This window comes from Festucalex cinctus, chromosome 1 (genome assembly GCF_051991245.1).
Source record: "Festucalex cinctus isolate MCC-2025b chromosome 1, RoL_Fcin_1.0, whole genome shotgun sequence".
NCBI lineage: Eukaryota > Metazoa > Chordata > Actinopteri > Syngnathiformes > Syngnathidae > Festucalex > Festucalex cinctus.
The window spans coordinates 20737068-20755410 of record NC_135411.1 but is presented as its reverse complement, the minus strand read 5'-3'; the positions used below and the strand labels follow the sequence as shown (position 1 = coordinate 20755410).

The 18343-nt window shown below is 39.5% G+C and overlaps 1 long non-coding RNA gene across 2 annotated transcripts; it reads right to left on the bottom strand.

Moving 5' to 3' along the window:
- Positions 1-1219: 1219 nt before the first annotated feature.
- LOC144017866 (uncharacterized) lies at positions 1220-12454 on the bottom strand. 2 transcript variants are annotated; one of them, XR_013283287.1, is made up of 3 exons: positions 12286-12454; positions 8670-8787; positions 6973-7328 (listed from the first exon to the last, which is right to left on the bottom strand). It is a non-coding gene; the product is annotated as an uncharacterized LOC144017866 (long non-coding RNA). The 2 variants fall into 2 exon arrangements; XR_013283290.1 differs by lacking the exons at positions 6973-7328; positions 8670-8787 and adding an exon at positions 1220-3021.
- Between the last annotated feature and the right edge of the window lie 5889 nt (positions 12455-18343).

Here is an 18343-nt window from a genome sequence, read left to right as displayed (position 1 = left end):
TCCATCCATTTTCTTGACCACTTATTCCTCACAAGGGTCACGGGATAACATAAACGTAATTTTCAAATTATGATCTTACTTACGGCGTAAACTTCATTGCTACTTGCAACTATGCATGATCAAAAGATGACGCGATTGATTGCTACTTTGGTCCGGCTGCTGCACGGCTAGTTAAAACAGCTAAACTGCTGATGCTATGTGCGCAGGCTGTACAAACTCTGCTTGTATTTTCATGCTTACCGCATTATTACTTGGGTTCTACCTGTCTAAATTTACTCCCTGTGGCTTTGGAGATACCACCACACAAGGAATGGTGAGGAACTTCTCGTCACAATAGCTTCATCTTCGAACATTACCGCTAATTCATGGCTGCCCATCAGCTGCACTTTCGGTGATTGTTTACTTATTTCTATGACTGTTTACTTCAACTTGCAAATCAAAGTGGAGAAGGAAAAGCTTGACACTAGCCTGATGGATACAAATTGCTCCACAAAATCACCACATCGATGCTAATGAAGCTTCCCATTCCATTATTTAGCATAAAGCTAGCAGAGGCTATGTGTTTTTTTTTTTGTTTTTTTTTTTTTTATAAATACATTGTGTAATTCTCTTAAGTTTAATAGTATGATTCTACTGAGCGCAATGATAAACATCTTAAAACTTTATCCCCGTATTACTTCAACTTACTCTCATAAAACTGTGACTTCAACAGTGCACGCTCAGCTTCCTGCCTTTGCCATAAATGATTTTCTTTATAGCCGGATGGTTATAGCACGTAGCACTAGCATGAACAAAATAAGATTAAAAAAAAACTCACACAAGCCAGGACGCTACATTTGCTATATAGCTCACCTGAGGGGTCACAGCTTGACAACTAACGGCAAAAGACCAACGACTCTCATCTTGACGCCTCCCACTCAAAACGACTTGAACCAGGCGAGCTCGGATTATCAAGGTAGGAAATAAGCCTACAGGGTAGAGGGGTTTCTTCATCTGGGCGGCTCGCTAGCTTATACATGTTGCGACTGGTTACCTCGGAGACACGAAAAAAAAAAAAAAAAGACTGCAAGGCTTTCATGTTGAACCTTCACTGTGATACCACTCGGGTGAAGCTAAGGCACTAGAGTAGCTTTTTGGCATTCCAGTGGCAATAGGGCACTCTCCAAATCCCTTTTTGTTGTGTTCAAGTGTGAGGATCCCAAAAACACGGCCAAGAAAATCAATGTTTGACAAAATTTATTCCAATACACAGTTGCAAAAATTCAATAGTACACTTGCAAATGCAAGTCTAACGCAGGACTAACAAACAAAAAACACACAGTAACAATTTGTGAAAGTACTTAACAAAAACAGCTTGCAATAGCAAGAATAATAAATAACAGAAAAAGCATGTCACAGAACACGGGAAACAAATCTAACAAAAACAACTTTCAAAAGGGAAAACTAACCAACAGTAATACTTACAAAAAAAACAAACAAAAAAAATCAAACAAGCACAAGATTAAGGCGAGACGGGAATCAAAGACAAGGGAAGTAATTGTAAGTAATTGGGAAAGTAATTGTAAGGTAAGTAGTGTAAAGTAATTGGGAAGTCAAGACTAGTTGGGCAAAGGGGGTCAGCAAGAGGATTAGTCCAACAAACTGGTGTACTCTCAACTGCCACTAAATAGGCAGGCTAATCAACACAAAACACAAAACAGGTGTGTGGATGGCCAATGCTCCCAACCAGTGGTCAGGCAGCAGTAAAATTGAAAAGGAAGTCAGCCATATTTGTGGGAATTTGGTGGTATTCTTGGGCTTATACTTTGGCAAACCTTTACAAGCAAACACACCCTAATGAGCCTCAAACGAAAACTAAAACTAAAAGATGTTTTGCCTGCGTTGTCCAGAGCCTGCCGACAAAGTTAGACGAAATTCAGCGTGCGTCTTTCATAACACGATGAACAGCAATACGTCTCAAGGACCCGTGCCTGAAATTCAAAAGGACGTTTATTATTTGTTGCAGAGTGCTCAATTTGTTCGTGGCAAAAAATTTGAAAAGCGGATTGACCAAAAGCAGTGCGGTCTTTGAGAACGAAGTGGATTAACCCCCTAAAACTGCTGGAACGGATAGTATTGGTGGTGGTATGCATGATGAGCAGTAAGTAGATATCCTAAGACAGGCCGTCTAAAGCGGGCAGTTGCCATAAACCAGAGGTACGCCCCCAACACCAGTTTTGACAATCAACACAGAATTTGGTGACCATGTAATTATCCATCCATCCAGTTTCTTCACCGCTTATTCCTCACAAGGGTCACTGGGGGTGCAGGAGCCTATCTCAGCTGGCTCTGGGCAGTAGGCGGGGGACACCCTGGACTGGTTGCCAGCCAATCGCAGGCCATGTAATTATGTAAACCATAAAAAGACACAAAAAAGTCTCATGGATCAAAGCCCGATATTGAACAGGAAGCTGGCGATAATGACTTGCAGCTGCCATTTTGCGCAAATTCCAGTCTTCGTACTTTTGAATTTGGAAAGCAGATACCCTTAGACCAGGGCTGGCCAAGTTTGGTCCTCGAGAGCCCCTATCCAGCCTGTTTTCCATGTCTCCCTCTATCAGCGCAGCTGAATCTAATGATCAGCTGATCAGCAAGCTTTGCAGAAGCCTGATAACGATCCTGATCAAGAATCAGGTGTGTTAGTGGAGAGAAACATTGAAAACAGGCTGTGTAGGGTCTCTCGAGGACCGAACTTGGTCACCCCTGCCCCAGACGATGCAAAATTGTGAAACTTTTTCCCAGCAACATAGACTTCTGAAGGGAAAAAAAAAAGAAAAACATGGCTCATGAGTATGGTAGGACGCGTGTAAGGTTGCCAAAATGGGCTGCTTGTCAAACGCTAACTCGCCCTCGTCGTCATGACGAAGGAGTCTGAGCGCTCAATGGGGGACATTTGCGTGGGCAATCATCCTCCGGCGCTGACATTTTCATTTGACCCGCAGTTGACCGCGCCTGTAACGACGAGCCATCAAGGGACCGTCTCTGAAAATAGAAAGGGGTATCAATATGAATGTGTGTGGGACGTTATTGATATGCAAACGCTTGCCGTCAGGAGGCCATAGGTTGACTGACGCCTTGGCTTCATTTGTAAGGCAGGACAGGAAGGATATTAATCAATTGAGGTGAAGATGTGAATGAAATTCAATACCTTTAATAATTATAATCACATGTCGATGAATCCATCTTTCCCTGTCACCGCCTTCATGGAGGGGGAAAAAAAAAATTCTGTTTCATTCCGTGCTAAAAGCTCAGCCGCGTTCACCAGCTGGCCGATAAACAGCCAGTCAATTATTTTGTCTTCCAACTGCGCTGAGGAGGGAGACGGAGACAACAAAAGCTCCCTGGCAGGAATCAAATCGAGCCATCAGTCAATGTTTGGTGCCGGGCGGCGTCGAGGGTCGCAGTGTGTGTGCATAAAAACGTGCCAAAAACAACAAGCGGAGGCGGCGTATGAGCGAGCAGGAATCCAAAGGAACCGTTAGCTAAATAGATAGGAGTCGGTCTGCCGCTGCAATATTGTTCCTGACACTTTTGGAGCCAGGGAGAAAATGAATTTCCTGGTTTCCTGGCAACATTTACCCAAGGCCTGGTACACACACAAGCATCATTTCAATCTTAAGTGATTGTTTATCTGTTACAGACCGCACACATCAAGACTTAAAATAAAAAAAAATAAAAAAGATTCTACTCAAGAATTTACAGTTAACTGCTACTCATGTTGTTAATTTAAGGATAAAAATGGTTAATGCGTAAAAAAAGAAAAAAAAAAAGAAAAAAGGAAACCAATAGTTGTTCATTATTAAGTTTAACATACTAAGTCAAAAATAGTTTATCCAAATTCAAATTAATTTTAGTAAGATACTTGAATGCTTAATAAAAATGCATGTTATATATATATATATATATATATATATATATATATATATATATATATATATATATATATATATACACAATTATTATTATTATAATTAAATACCTCTGTCCTACATTCGACCATCCCATTATATTGTCATATTTTTATTGATTCATAAAGTCCTCAATAATAATAAATAATAAAAGAATAATAATAAAAATAATAAATTACAAACTTGCTCCTCAAATGAAGTCATGGATAAGCAAAACTGCTCTTCAAATAAAAATAAATGACTCAAATATTTCAAATTTGTGCTCCCTTGTCAATTAATAGGTACACCGAAAAAGATTTAAACATTGATAGTTGTAGCTCAAGAGGTCATAAATAAATAAATGAATGCGTGTGCTGTACGAATGTCGCCATCTTGCATCACGAAAAAGATCTATCAGGTGTAAGATTATACGCCTTGGGTATGCAAGTAAACGTCATCCACATAACGCTGCAGATTTTTCAAAGGGCTGCATGTGTTCTCATTTGCAAACGCAATCAACCAGGATAAAGCAAAAATTCTGAAGTTAAAAAAACCCAAAACAAACACTTAAGCTATTCCATCAGCGTTTGATTCCACGATTGTCAAAGGTAGATTTCTATCTCTCTTTCTCACACACACACAGCAGGAAATCAATATCGTTCACACCGGAATGGATCCGCCGGCAATCCTTTCGTTCCACTTTTTGGCCCCCTGCTGTCGAAACTTTTACTGACAAGACGATGACGGCAGCTGCTGTTTTCGGCTTGGAGCGAAAAAAAAAAAATCAGTCACAGAGGGGTGTTTGGAAGTGCAGGAGCACGATGAGAATACGCTCAGAAAAGGGGAGGAATGTCAGTCAACTCATAATGACGTCAACCTGACAATACCGATTCAAGTGGCAGACGAGATTATAGTGATATGTTGCTGATGATATCACAACACCTGCTCCTACTCACATTTTTTTTCCCATAGAAACCAACTAAACTGTTCACTGACTACTCATAAATGTTTGTGTGGTCTCTATAATACCATTCGAGGGTGGCCAATTGCCCTGCTCCTTTTAAGGGGTCACGTTAGCAGAGGAGTGTATAGCGTTGGCTGGCTTGATAGAGAGTCTCGTCGATGTCCGAAAGGAAAGTGAGGCTCCTTTTGTTTGCACAAGAGGAAACAGGGTGATAAACTTCTGAGAATGATGCAGAGAAAGTTGTGTTATGTATGTATTTTAAAAAACTTGAGTATTTGTATCACTGAGCCAATTAATATGCAGGTGAAAGGATGATGGATGGATGGATGGATGGATGGATGGATGGATGGATGGATGGATGGATGGATGGATGGATGGATGGTTCAATACTTTATTCATTCTGTAATGGAAATAAGATGACCGAGTGATGTTATTTATTAGTGTTGCTCCGATACCGATACTGGTATCGGCAGAGGTGCCGATACTGCATTAAAACAGTGGTATCGGTATCGGTGAGTACTCACAAGTAACATGCCGATACCATTAATTCCAATGCTAATATAGGATTTTGGATGCAGCATCTTGTGTCTTGCTGGTGCACAACATTCACTGATATGTGACATGCTCACTGCATGCCAATCTAAGATATCCTATTGGCCCTTGAATGCTCTGAACCAATGGCAGGACAGCTTTTTCATGTTGAAGAAAAAAAAACTTAAGTATCGGTATGGTATCGGTATCGGCCGATACTGCAAAGCTGGGCATCGGTATCGGTATCGGGGGCCAAAAAACAGTATCGGAACAACACTATTATTCATGTGAAAGTGAAACGAGAGTGTGCTGTCAAGGATGACACCCAGACTCTTTAATTAGGGGGAAGGAGAAACTGAGGAAATGTCAATTATAAGGGAAAAGCTGTCAACTTTGGATGGAGTATGAGGATAATTTCAGTTTTATTGCGATAAAGTTTCAGGAAATTTGAGTAAACCAGGATTTAATTACAGACAGGCATGAGGTGAAGGACGGCAGAGGACGTGATGAGTTCGGTTTTCTAGATGTGCAAAGAAACCATTTAAATCTAAAACAGAAATATTAATTTTTGTAATTGAATTAATTAAGTCCAGAAGCAAAACTGTTTTCCTCCATGTTCCGCTGTTTGTGTCAAGGTCTAATTTGTGAACACATCACATTAATGATTAATTAAGATACTCAAGTGATTTAAAATTTGTCATTTTATTACCGACTACTCTTAATTGGATTCTGAATGTGGAGATTGGTTCAGAGATGGGGCGGATCTATTCTTGTGGGATACAGGGGTGTGGGCCACCCCAAAATCAAGAAAAATTCCAAACTGTCCTGTTTAAAAATAACTAGCTAAACTATATATAGTACATTATTAATCGACTTATTAGTTTTAGCGTGTTTAATAATGTCAGACGATTTCAAAATGGCCCCAGCATCATTCGATTATTCTGTATGCGGCCCTCAAAAGAAAGTTTGGACACCCCTGCTGTACAGTGAAAAGCCAAGAAATTGCAATTCACAGCAACCACTCGACCGGAAACTGTTTTTTTCCAAGACAAATTGAATCATTTATGACTGGATTTCTGTTTTTAATAAGCAACAACACAAACAAGACTTTTTAGTCCAGTTTACTCTCATAAACATCTTCAGTGAATTGAAATTCCCATGTACATCTTAATAGTCAGCAAACTGGCTGACTCCAAAATAAAGTGCATTACAGTCGAGCTTTTATGAAATCATGGATTATTGTTTCTATGTGTTGGTGAGAAAGAAGAATTTGAAATCACTGCCCAATTTAAAACCCAAGTTTGAGACTTGTGGCTTTAGATAAAACACCAGGGCGCCAAGTTAACAGCATGGGATATGCAAGGGCCACTGGGATCAAACACCATAACTTTTGTGTTCAAAATAACATAGTGAAACATTATCATTCAGTACATGATGTTTAAAAAAAAAAAAAAAGAACATAAAACATCATCCAGTACATGGAGAAGAATATTGAGATTTGAGTCACATTAAAATTCATTCTTATTCTAAAACCTGGACTTATGACTGCGTTTATTGCTGCACTGTATTAACATTATTCAAAGAGATTCCGATATATATAATGCATCGGAATGTTTATATTTCGTCAAGTACCTACTACATCAATCATTTCAAAGCAACTTCTGTGAGTACTCAGTGATGCAAAAGTGGGAAGTTTTACAAGCGCGTTGGCATCTAAGAGTCAACTCAGGGTTTCTTCTTTCTCTTCACACATTTGCACACAAAAGCACAGATGGAAAAAGTGTCTGCTCCTACGGCGCAACAAAAGGACAAACTCTTGAACAGGGTTACGTCACGACAACATGATTCAGCCGAGTCCTTGGTGCAGTTATGACTGATGGAGTGAAGAGGGAAAGTTGCTTTTTTTACTGAAAGAAATACGATTGAAAGACTGCATTTCAAAAGAGTGAATGACGGAAGGTCAATTTTGTTTAATAAGTGAGGACACTTTAGTAAAGAATGTGTCTGATCAAAAGTTTGGACACGCACGTAAGTTAGTGAGTGTGTAACTATAGCATTAAGTCTATCGACTACGACTGACTACGCATCATCCGGCAATTATCCCACCTCTACTCCAACGTCAGATGGCCTAGATGAAGAATTACAGTATACAAAAACTTTTACCACTTTTGTAATATAATAATCAACTCAACAGTTGGTCGATCAAACATTCAAACACTAAATAAAGGACAAACTTGGTCATCTTGTAAGAACAGGAATGTTCCACTCTTATGTCAGATTTGAATGGGTTAGCTAAGAATTACAGTTTATTTTATTCCAATTATTTTGTGTTAATGTTGTAACACCCGTCTCATGTATCTATGGAATGAACACTTGTCAATGGGGTTGTTATTAGTGTTGTTCCGATACCGTTTTTTGGCTCCCGATACCGATACCCAGGTTTGCAGTATCGGCCGATACCGATACGATACCGATACTTACGTTTTTTTTTCCTCAACATGAAAAAGCTGTCCTGACGTTGGTTCAGAGCATTCAAGGGCCAATAGGATATCTTAGATCGGCATGCAGTGAACATGTCACATATCAGTGAATGTTGTGAATCAGCAAGACACAAGATGCTGCATCCAAAATCCTATATTAGCATTGGAATTAATGGTATCGGCATGTTACTTGTGAGTAGTTACCGATACCGATACCACTGTTTTAATGCAGTATCGGCACCTCTGCCGATACCAGTATCGGTATCGGAACAACACTAGTTGTTATACTCTGAGCGGGGTCCTGGGAACTTTAACGACTAATTCAATTCACTTCAATTCAAACAGGAGATACAATAATAGAAAGATCTGAAGTTTGGCGTAAATTAGAATTTGGCGGTGCCTCCACTTAGCAGGAAAAATATTATTAAATTACCTATTTTACCCACTAAGAATAATAATTAAAGTACTGGGGAATATTGCTTAGATCAATGTACCAGTTAAAAGAAATACACAAACACAGTAAATTCAATTGCAAACAGTATGGACCATTTTAGTAAGCAAAAATAATAAAAGACAATTAAATGGGGGAAAAAAGTGTGTCAATTGGTAAATGCAAATTTGTCCTAGAAAAAAAATATAGTCCAGTTATCGTTGCAGGCCTGTTGTTGCTCGGGTGTGTTGTGATCTTACAAACATAAAAACTGGCCCCTTCACTTGCAATGCAAGCAAAAAACAAATTGGCACGTGCGTGGGTTTGCTAGTACTCACGAATCCAAAGGTCAAGGGTAGCGAATGGCACGTGATGGGTGATGAGAGATGGAAACACGTCACTCGGTAACGACCGACATCCAACTCCAGCTTAAAGGCCGAGTCTGCCGGTTGCACTCTGGAAAAGGCACTTTTTAAATGCAGTGATACCTCGGCTGACGAACGCTTAAGCTCACGAACTTTTCGCCTCACGAACATTAAATTCGTGAGCATACAGTCTCTGCTGACGAACTAGTTTTCGGCGGACGAACCAAACCACGCGGTCGAACAGCACCACGGTGGCGGCCACGAGAAGCTGACGCACGCTCACGGCGTCCCAGTTCGTCGCCCCCTTTCTTTTAGTGCGGACGCGGTTTGTGTTTGATAGACATTTTGGACCATATTGAGTGTACTTTTGCTATTATGGGACCGAAAAAGACCCCACCACAGGCTAGTGTTAAGCCTAATGCTGCGTTCTCACCAAAAGCGAGGGACGGCGAGGGACGGCGGCGCGTTTGCATTGTAGTCAATGGAGTTTGCGCCACTAAAAAAAGCGAAAGTGCTATCACGTACCTCAAAAAAGGAGAAAATAGTGCCACGGCAGTTTAGTCCCAGGAAAGAGGTGAAAGTAGTTGGCGGTGCTCACTTTTTGTTGACTCGCTAAAGTGCTCCACTTCCTTGTTCACCAAGGGACACGCCTCCTCCGCTCCGGTGAGCACGAAAGCGCGCGAATGAGCAACAACCGTTCCATAAACACTCTACGCGGTGAAACGCTCGCGAATGAAGTAAGTCTACCATTGCTACCATCCTTAAGAACTACCATCACAAAGGTAAATAAAACGACTTTATTATACAGTACAGTTTATTTCTTTAATTACAATACAATAGCACATTTATTATACATAAAATAAGGTTTATTTTTGTGTAGCTTTAAGGCTTATTTAGTAGAGTATTATGTTTTATAGGGACCTCTGGGAACGGATTATTCTCATTTTAATGGTTTCTTATGGGAAATAAATGTTCGGAAGAAGAACTTTTCGCCTTACACACACTTTCTGGGAACCAATTATGTTCGTGAGCTGAGGTATCACTGTACAGGATTTAAACAAACAAACTACTTCTCAATTTACAGATCAGGGCTTGTCTTCATTTCCGCTGGTGATTTTGTCCTGAACCCCCACCTCCCCAGCCTGTATTTTGCCATTTTGTTTGTTTTGTAAACGGGATGTTTCTGTGGAAAGACAGTGTTTACAACCCTCCAGCCAATCGCAGAGCGGGGGATGGCGTGTCGCAAACGGGGCCGGGCGAATTTGCCGGCTGCGTGACGTCACTCCCGCGGCAATTTGAAATCACGCACGGATTATTTATTTTTTTCACTCACTCATTCACACATTTAAGCTTCTGTGAGTGAGTGAGTGAGTGAGTGAGTGAGTGAGTGAGTGAGTGAGTGAGTGAGTGAGTGAGTGGCAAATTCGCCCGGCCCCGTTTGCAACACGCCACAGTTGTTCCACAAACAGGTTGTTTGTGAAGTCTTTCAAGTTCTACATAGCCACTTTTGGCTGTCAGGTGCCAGCTATTTGTTACAACTGAATGACTAAGTTGCCACCCAACGCCTGTCATTGCCTGGCAGAGGCTTTTGGTCAATCTATATTAAAAACACTTGTTTTGTATCTAAAAAGAGTGAATCCATTCTTGGTTGGTGTGTACCTCTGCCATAGAGGCTAATTGACTTTGTTTCTACACATTCCAAGCCTGCTCAGATGAGAGGCCAAATGTCGAACAGTCCAGTTGCGATCGATTCACTGCCCTGAGAATTAAACAGGCTCGTATTGTGTAAGGCGGAGACAGTTCATGGCCAGAGAAGAATACACTTTATGGAATTAAAAGAACATGTTTCTTTCTTTCATGGCCTCTGTAGGCCAAGGTCCAATACTTGACACCATTCTATTGCATTTTCCCATGCATAAAGAAGATTCTGACCAAGGCTTTTTTTCAACTTTTCAAGGAAAAGTTATATATTTACAGCATTTCTATTATATTGTTTTTTTGTGTGTGTGTTTGTTTTGCTTGTTTTGTCTTTCCAGAGTAGCTCTAATAGTTCTCTGTAAATTATATTCTGCAACAACATTTGATTTAAACACTTTTATTATTAACAAGTCCTCATTACTATGACATCCATTTTGGACACCCAAATATCGGTCGGTTCCCAAAGTAGAACTGAGCATATATGGTAAAGGTTAAGGTACTGTATATATTATTCACGTTATGATTAATTCACATAGTCCCATTCATTATTTTCATGAGGTTATGTCCAAGAAAGGCTGCCACGAGCGTTGCTTATTATAGCACGCTTTAGCTCATCTGCTGTATTTGCTCATCGGCTCGTCGAGACCTGGTGGCCCTGACACTGTAGTCTCACCTCATTAACATTTTAGGTGACGAGCCTGTCGGAGCCTTAATTAACAATTCATGAAAGCGGCTCAAAGCTGTATTAACATTTTACAGCCAATAAATCAGCTTTGCTAATCTGCTACGCGTATGCGTGCGTGCAGGCGCGGATCTGAAAGGTTTACAATTTGACGAGATGACTCCAGACGCACGACACGGATGTAAAAGTGTCAACTTATGAAGTCACCAACTGGGTAATGGTGAAGTCTAGTTGTTGAATTTAAAAACTGAGATAACATTGACAGAACAAATTTCAATTTGTGACTGAAGTCATTTGGGTTGTGGTAAGGTCAGGTATAACTTGTCATTGGTCATTGCATTGTTGTTTTTGGTAGGGTGGTAAAAGGCATTCTCGATAGGGTTTAATTCTGGGGGTTGAGTTATGTATAATAGGTTTGGTAAAAGTCACAATGTCATAAGAATGAAGGTGTAATTTTACCAATTTCAGCACCTTTTCGTAGATCTAAGTGAAACGTACTACAGGGGCTGCTTTGTTGAAAATTTGGAGGGGGAGTTACTGAGCTATTTTTGAGCCATATTGATAATTTTGCCAAGTCTGAATTTCACGAGTTTTCGTCCATGTGACGACCCTCAAAAATCAGCGTTCTTTCATTTATTTTGGCGAACAATGTCTTTCCAAGGCAACAGAAACTCACAGCACGACTACTACAGTGAAAAATAAGTTTATAGATGTCTCCAGGCCTGGACTGTCATCAAATATGTGAAATTTTGCAAAGATAAGATCATCTGGGTCAGGTTACAGTAGCTTTTAACGTCACGGTGTAGCATCAGAATTTACGGCTCGGTAATCGCCTCGACGTTTGCCGAAAAGTTACAATATTCAGCCTGAGGAACAATAATTGCCTCAGTGGCGTTCCTAAGCAAATTGGCACCCTAGGCAGGATTTCTGGTAGTGCTAACTAAGCAAAATATCAATCCAAAAGGATGTGTAAAGTGCTGTTTTTTCATTAGAACCTAGTGACAGTCATCAACATTAACAAACTTGGCAATAAAAAAAGAGAATTCAACTTACATTGTACTGCAACTGTGCTTTAGTGATAAATAATGTTATGTTCCAAAGATGTTGTGTTTGTGTGACTCCGTGGGTCTGTTAACCGCAAACTGTGTATTGCTACAATTCGCCCGTGCTGTGTGGCTTGACGAATCAAAACAAAAGTTTGCCACTCACTTGTAAACGTTGTTTAGTGGACCAGTGGACGCAGGATTCCCAGCAAAGTCAACTGTGTCATCCTGGATTGAGGTTTGGCATTTGGTGGTCATTGAGTCAGCGCCGGTGTCGGTACCATATGTGTTCGGCCTGCCATATCTATTCGGGGTCCTTTGCGTCTGGTCGGCGCTTGCCGATGACGTCAGTACAGCAAGCGAGCAGTGTCAAATGTGTTCACGTTGGTTTGGTTTCCTAATTTTCCTGTTCACGTATCACAATACATCACAAATAACAGTCGTAATGATTATAGGAACACATTAGCACGTCAACTGACAATATTTCGCCCCATCGCAGTAAATTGATTTGAGTAAATATTAGTTTTCCTTCCTGCATTTATGTGCTATTTGACCTCCATTCTTTTATATTTATCTTCTCTAATGTATTTTTTCCAATCTATTTCATTAGTTATTCAATCTTAAAGTATCCTGCTTTTATACTTAGGTTTATTTACGGTTTTGCAACCTCAGCCCATACATTTTGTTATTTAAATTACATCTTTAATATTTTCTTGCCAATGTCACCTCAGAGGTGACACTGCACTATGAAGTGCGGAGGGTCGTGCGTATTGCAGAAAATAATTACTATGATGATGATAATGAAATGATGCAATTATTGCCTGAGATGTGACATTTCCTCACCAATATGTTCTGTACTCAGCCTTAGGTTATTAGGTAACTACGAATTTATTTGTAACCTGCATGTGTGTCTCATGGACTATTGATATAAATATTAATCAAAGGTAATGGCCTACTACCGTAAAGTCAAAACATTTACTATAACCTAATACTTGAGAAACTCACAAGTTAACTTAATCAACTACAGTAGCACATTTTACTTTTTCTTTAAAGATGTAAAATTCATTAACAAATCAATGAATGACACGTGAATGAATGAATGAATGCACAACTTTTCTTTATATGTTCAGAATTTTCTTCCTTTATCCACAAAACAACAACAAACAAGTCTGAAAGGGTTTCACAGCAAACCTTTAATCCTAGACAAGGGAAGACCAGAGATCAATACATTAGAATAGCCACGGTGAGATGTAACAAAACACATGAATTATGACCTGTGTGTCACTAGCGGATCAAATGGGATGGCGCTTATTGATTTACGGAGGTGAAAGAAAAAACAAAAACACAATTCTAGTAACATACTTGATGTGCATTTGAAAAAAAGAGTTGACTCAAATACGACAAAGATGTTCTTTGCTGTGTCACTTTGAGTAATAGTAAATCTTTTAATCAGGTCATCCAGTGTTTGTTTTTGAGAGTGTTAAACTTTTGTTTACCAATTGCATTTGGCTGCAGACGAGACTGCAGTACCCCGGATGAGGGTTTTCCGAGTAAAAGGCTTGTAGTACTCCTCTTTTCCCTGTCCCAACATATCCTGTGAATAAGATTGAAATACCATACAGATTATATAAACAATCATACTGACCAATGGCAAATGACGGCATGGCATGTTCTATGACTACTTATGACACTGAACATCAATGCTCAAAAACATCCATCCATTTTTTTGACTGCTTATTCCTCACAAGGGTCTCGGGGGTGCTGGAGCCTATCTCAGCTGGCTTTGGGCAGTAGGCGGGGTACACCTTGTACTGGTTGCCAGCCAATCTCAGGGCACACAGAGACAAACAACCACCCCCACACACACCTAAGGACAATTCACAGCACCCAATTAACCTGCCATGCACGTCTTTTGGAATGTGGGAGGAGACCGGAATACACGGAGAAGACCATGCTCTATAACATAATTAAGAATATCCACTGAAAGCTATATACCAGGACTGCTGTTTTTATAAGGGATTCCACATTCCCAGCAGTTCTGAATCTTGTACATTGTATAAAATTCATTAACATGGGAAGCAGAATACTTGTTCCATGGAGCAACACCTGTGGAAAATAAATTGTGAAGCAAAAATGAACATTTCAATTAGAGTTGGTAAAAACATGAAACTGTGTTGTGTAGCTTTAATTTAAGGCTTTACTGTCAAGCCACTGGAAATGTGCCTGTCTCCTGAAGCTGACAGTGGAGACTGTGTTCCTGAATGCAGTGCACACGACGGCGAGTTTCAGGATTGCTCCATCTCCTTCAATGAGGACCACTTCTTTAAGTATGTCTGACAGGATACATACTGGCAACTGTAAAATATAGGTCAGGCACAATAAAACCAAAATTTTAAGAGTGAGTGGGCAAAATCTGTCAAACACATAAACCTGGAAAATTAAAGTAAAATGTCTATTACAATAAAACATTTACCAGACGCTTTGTTGAGCATAAAATATTAAATTCAGATTACCTGCAATATGAAGCACCTGTTGGCCTTTTCAAATTCAACCTTTGAGGAAAAAAAAACAATTAGTGACCCAGTGATTAAGCAGGTACAAGCAAGCAAGCTTGTAGGTAGGATGATAAAATACTTGTTTCAAATAATCTGATTTTTCCACATGACTCAGTTATAAGTACCGGTACACTTGGTGTTACTGCCAAGCTTTCCACATGGCCTCGCTTTCTGGCCTTTGGGATCCTGAAAATTGGTTCCAGTGACCCTTGGAGCAAGGCTCTGGACTCATTGGTCCAGTATGCCAATCTTTGTCCATGGCTGTAAGTGATGTATTAGTGACATAAAAAAAAGTTAACCAATTGGAAAGTACTTTAGTAAATTAAATTAGAAAGATTATATTACCCATCAATCTGGAACCGTTCCATCAGGCTGATGCACCACCATTTGCGGATGTGTGCCATATCCCCCTAAAAGACATTATCTTAAATATCATGCTAACAACAACACACTTTCTGGTTTATGATTGGCCAACTATAAACATTGTTGTATAGGAAATTTAATTTATGATCAATTTCTGAACTTCCTTCTATGTCATTAAAATAAATACCCACCTCAGTGAACAAAAATGGCACACCTGTGCTCATGCTGAGTGCATACTGCAAAAAGCAAAGATATGTTCAAGCATTTAAGAATATATTACCAACAACATATTTAAACAGACAGAAAAATGTTTACCATCAAGATGAAAATGCCACAACTGTCGCCACTTGTTTGGTTTGGAAAGCCCTGTTTATGAAGATATTAAAGAACAAATATAGCAGTCTTATTGTAAAATCAATGTCTTAAAATACAATCCAATGTACTTAGATGTACCTGAATATCTCTGCCAAACTTAATTGTCCACTGGCCTGGATTAATGTGATGAGCTAGGTTACTGTAAAAATCATCAGAAATAGCAAGGCTTCAGGGCTTTAACAAGAGTATACCTTATATAGCCATTGAACGAGGCTAACCTTTAAAACAGCCTTTGAACGAGGCTTGAAGATTCAAACATACGCATGCCCAAATTAGAATTCATAGTACTGTCAATCAGACCTGACAGATGTGAAGCAATGGTTAAAAATTAGGTTTTGTGGTAGATCAGACCAATTAGCTGTTTACTTGCATTTTGTGGATACTATGAATACTTTTGAATTCATGCAGAACAAGCCACAGAACAGGGCTGATTGTTATGTTGCAAAACCTAAAGATGGTATGGAAATTAGGGTCGCCAAAGCCATCTGGTTTAAGTGAGTCCAGCAAATACAGTTCTTTTTGTGCTGGCTTCAGTACCTGCAAATCGTTTTCAAAAGAACATACATTACATACAGCAGAAACTGTAAAAATGTTAAGAATAATAATTGAAAAAAAAAATCTTCAATTGCTGAAAGCATTCAAAATAGACTCACGCAAAGTAAATAGTGATCTGCTTTTCCAGGTTGTCGACTCCAGGCAGGAATGATTAGTAAGTGTTTGGAAATTATGTCACACTGGCATTTTAAAGAAGTGAATTTGCAAAGATGTATGTCAAGCTATGTCAACAAATATAGACGATCACAAGTAATAAGAACCTACAGGAAGAGCATCTGTTGGGTCCACTTGTTTGTCCTTCCATGTTGGAACAACATACATGTCCACAATGTGGATGTCGTTTCCCTGCATTGATTTTCAAAAACAACCAACCAAACAAACAAACAAACAACGACAACAACAATAAAAAAAAATATTTATCATGGAAAACAGGCTTAAACAGCAGCTATGTTTAACTATTTAGAATACCAATACATTATTTTGAGGAAAAACAGTAACAATAAGATAACTACAGTATAAGGGCCTACTTTTACAAATGCAGATTTTAATACATGACAAAACCATACGTGTATTTTGGCAGCTTCTTCAATGAGCTTGAAGCATGCGTTTCCAATCTGCAACAGAGTGTCAGAAGTACAGTGAAGTACTATGTGCAGTCTTCTGTAGCCCAAAACAATATATTTTTAAAATACTTACATTGGATTCCATATACTGAGGAAGACCCAAGCTCCAGAAGTCTTGCCGTGTTAGACAGATGTCCCCATCCTTGACAAGAATCTCTGCACCAGAGCGTTTCTTGTCAAGCACATAATCGAGCTACAATTATATTGAGAAAAAAAAATACATAAAACAAAGTGAAATCGAAACAATACGTATTCAAAACCTAAATAGAAGTGCACACATACACAGTATATTGTACCCACCAGCATGTCTTGAACAGGCTTGATAGGTTTCAAATATCCCAGGCCAAGCCAATAGTCGTGGTCATGTAGAGATTCATGTAGGAGTAGTTTACCAGAAATTGGCACCTGCTCAACTATTGGTGATTAAAGAACACTTTAAAATAATAATCCTTTTTGAAAACAAAAAGTGACATCTGGAGTATAGTTAGGTTTTGTTCTTTACCGACATAGCCCCTGGCTATGACCTAAACAAAACACATTTAATTATGTGCATACCTTGGAGGCTGTCACCTTGGAGACTGTCACCTTGGAGACTGTCACCTTGAGGAATTAAGAAAACATTATTATGCAAGTATTGCAGATCAAGTTTTCTACTGCAGTGTCTTTTTAACAGTAATTATAATACCTCTCAACTTCGGCCTGATGAATGGCTTCAGGTGTGCAACATTTATGCTTTGTTTCAGGAGAGCCCCAGTTGTGTATGAAAGTGTTGCCACCCCTTTCTCTGAAAGTGACGCGATTAGGTATGGTCCAGACCAGTTTGCCTCCAATCGCCCTCCTTTTCGGCCTTCCTTTTTTTTGTTTGCTTTCAGGACCTCATCACCAATTTTAAGGTTAAAAGCCTTCACATTCAGTCTTTTTTTATTGTCATACGACTTCTTCTGTCTGGCCTGTGCGTTTTGAATGTTCTGGTAAACCTGAGAAAATATTAAATGGTTTAGATGTCATAGTTAGCGTTTTTAGATGCGAGCATTTCCATTTTATCATCACCTTTGCATGCAGATTGGCAACTTCTGCAATTTTGTCCTCCAGCTGTTCTTCGGTTTCTTTGACCACCACAACACCTTTGTCACACCCCTCTTCTTGAGTGACGTTTATTACACCTGGTGTGCGAGGGTGTCTTCCAAAAAGAGCACAGTATGGTGTGTATTTTGTTGATCGCTGTTAGACACACAAAAAAAGGACAAATCGATATAATTTTACAGTTGCTCTGTCTTTGTGAAACTGGTTCCATCAAACATTCTATTACAATTATTACCTGCTTCGATGTGTTAATAGCTGCCACAATTCCCCTTAGATGGACATCCCAATCCTTCTGATCCTCCCCGCAGTATTTAGAGAGTGCAGCCTTTATGTTGGCATTAGTGCGCTCGTCCTGTCCATTGGATTGGGGATGGTATGCTGAGGTAATGCAGTGTCTGACTCCCAAAGCCTCAAAAACACCATGGTTGACCTGCAGGCATGACCCCATCTCTTCAAAGATTCAGTATGATTCATTCCAAATATTATATGTCACTAATACAACGTTTGTTTTCAAATACACAACTGTACCTCATTTACAAATTCTCGCCCTTGGTCAGTAATGATCTTCTCAACAAGTCCAAAGTCAAGGAGAATGTTAACAATTTTTTTTTACACTTCAATGGCAGTTTTAGTGTAAAGAGGTTTCGCTACAACCCACTTGGTGAAAAGG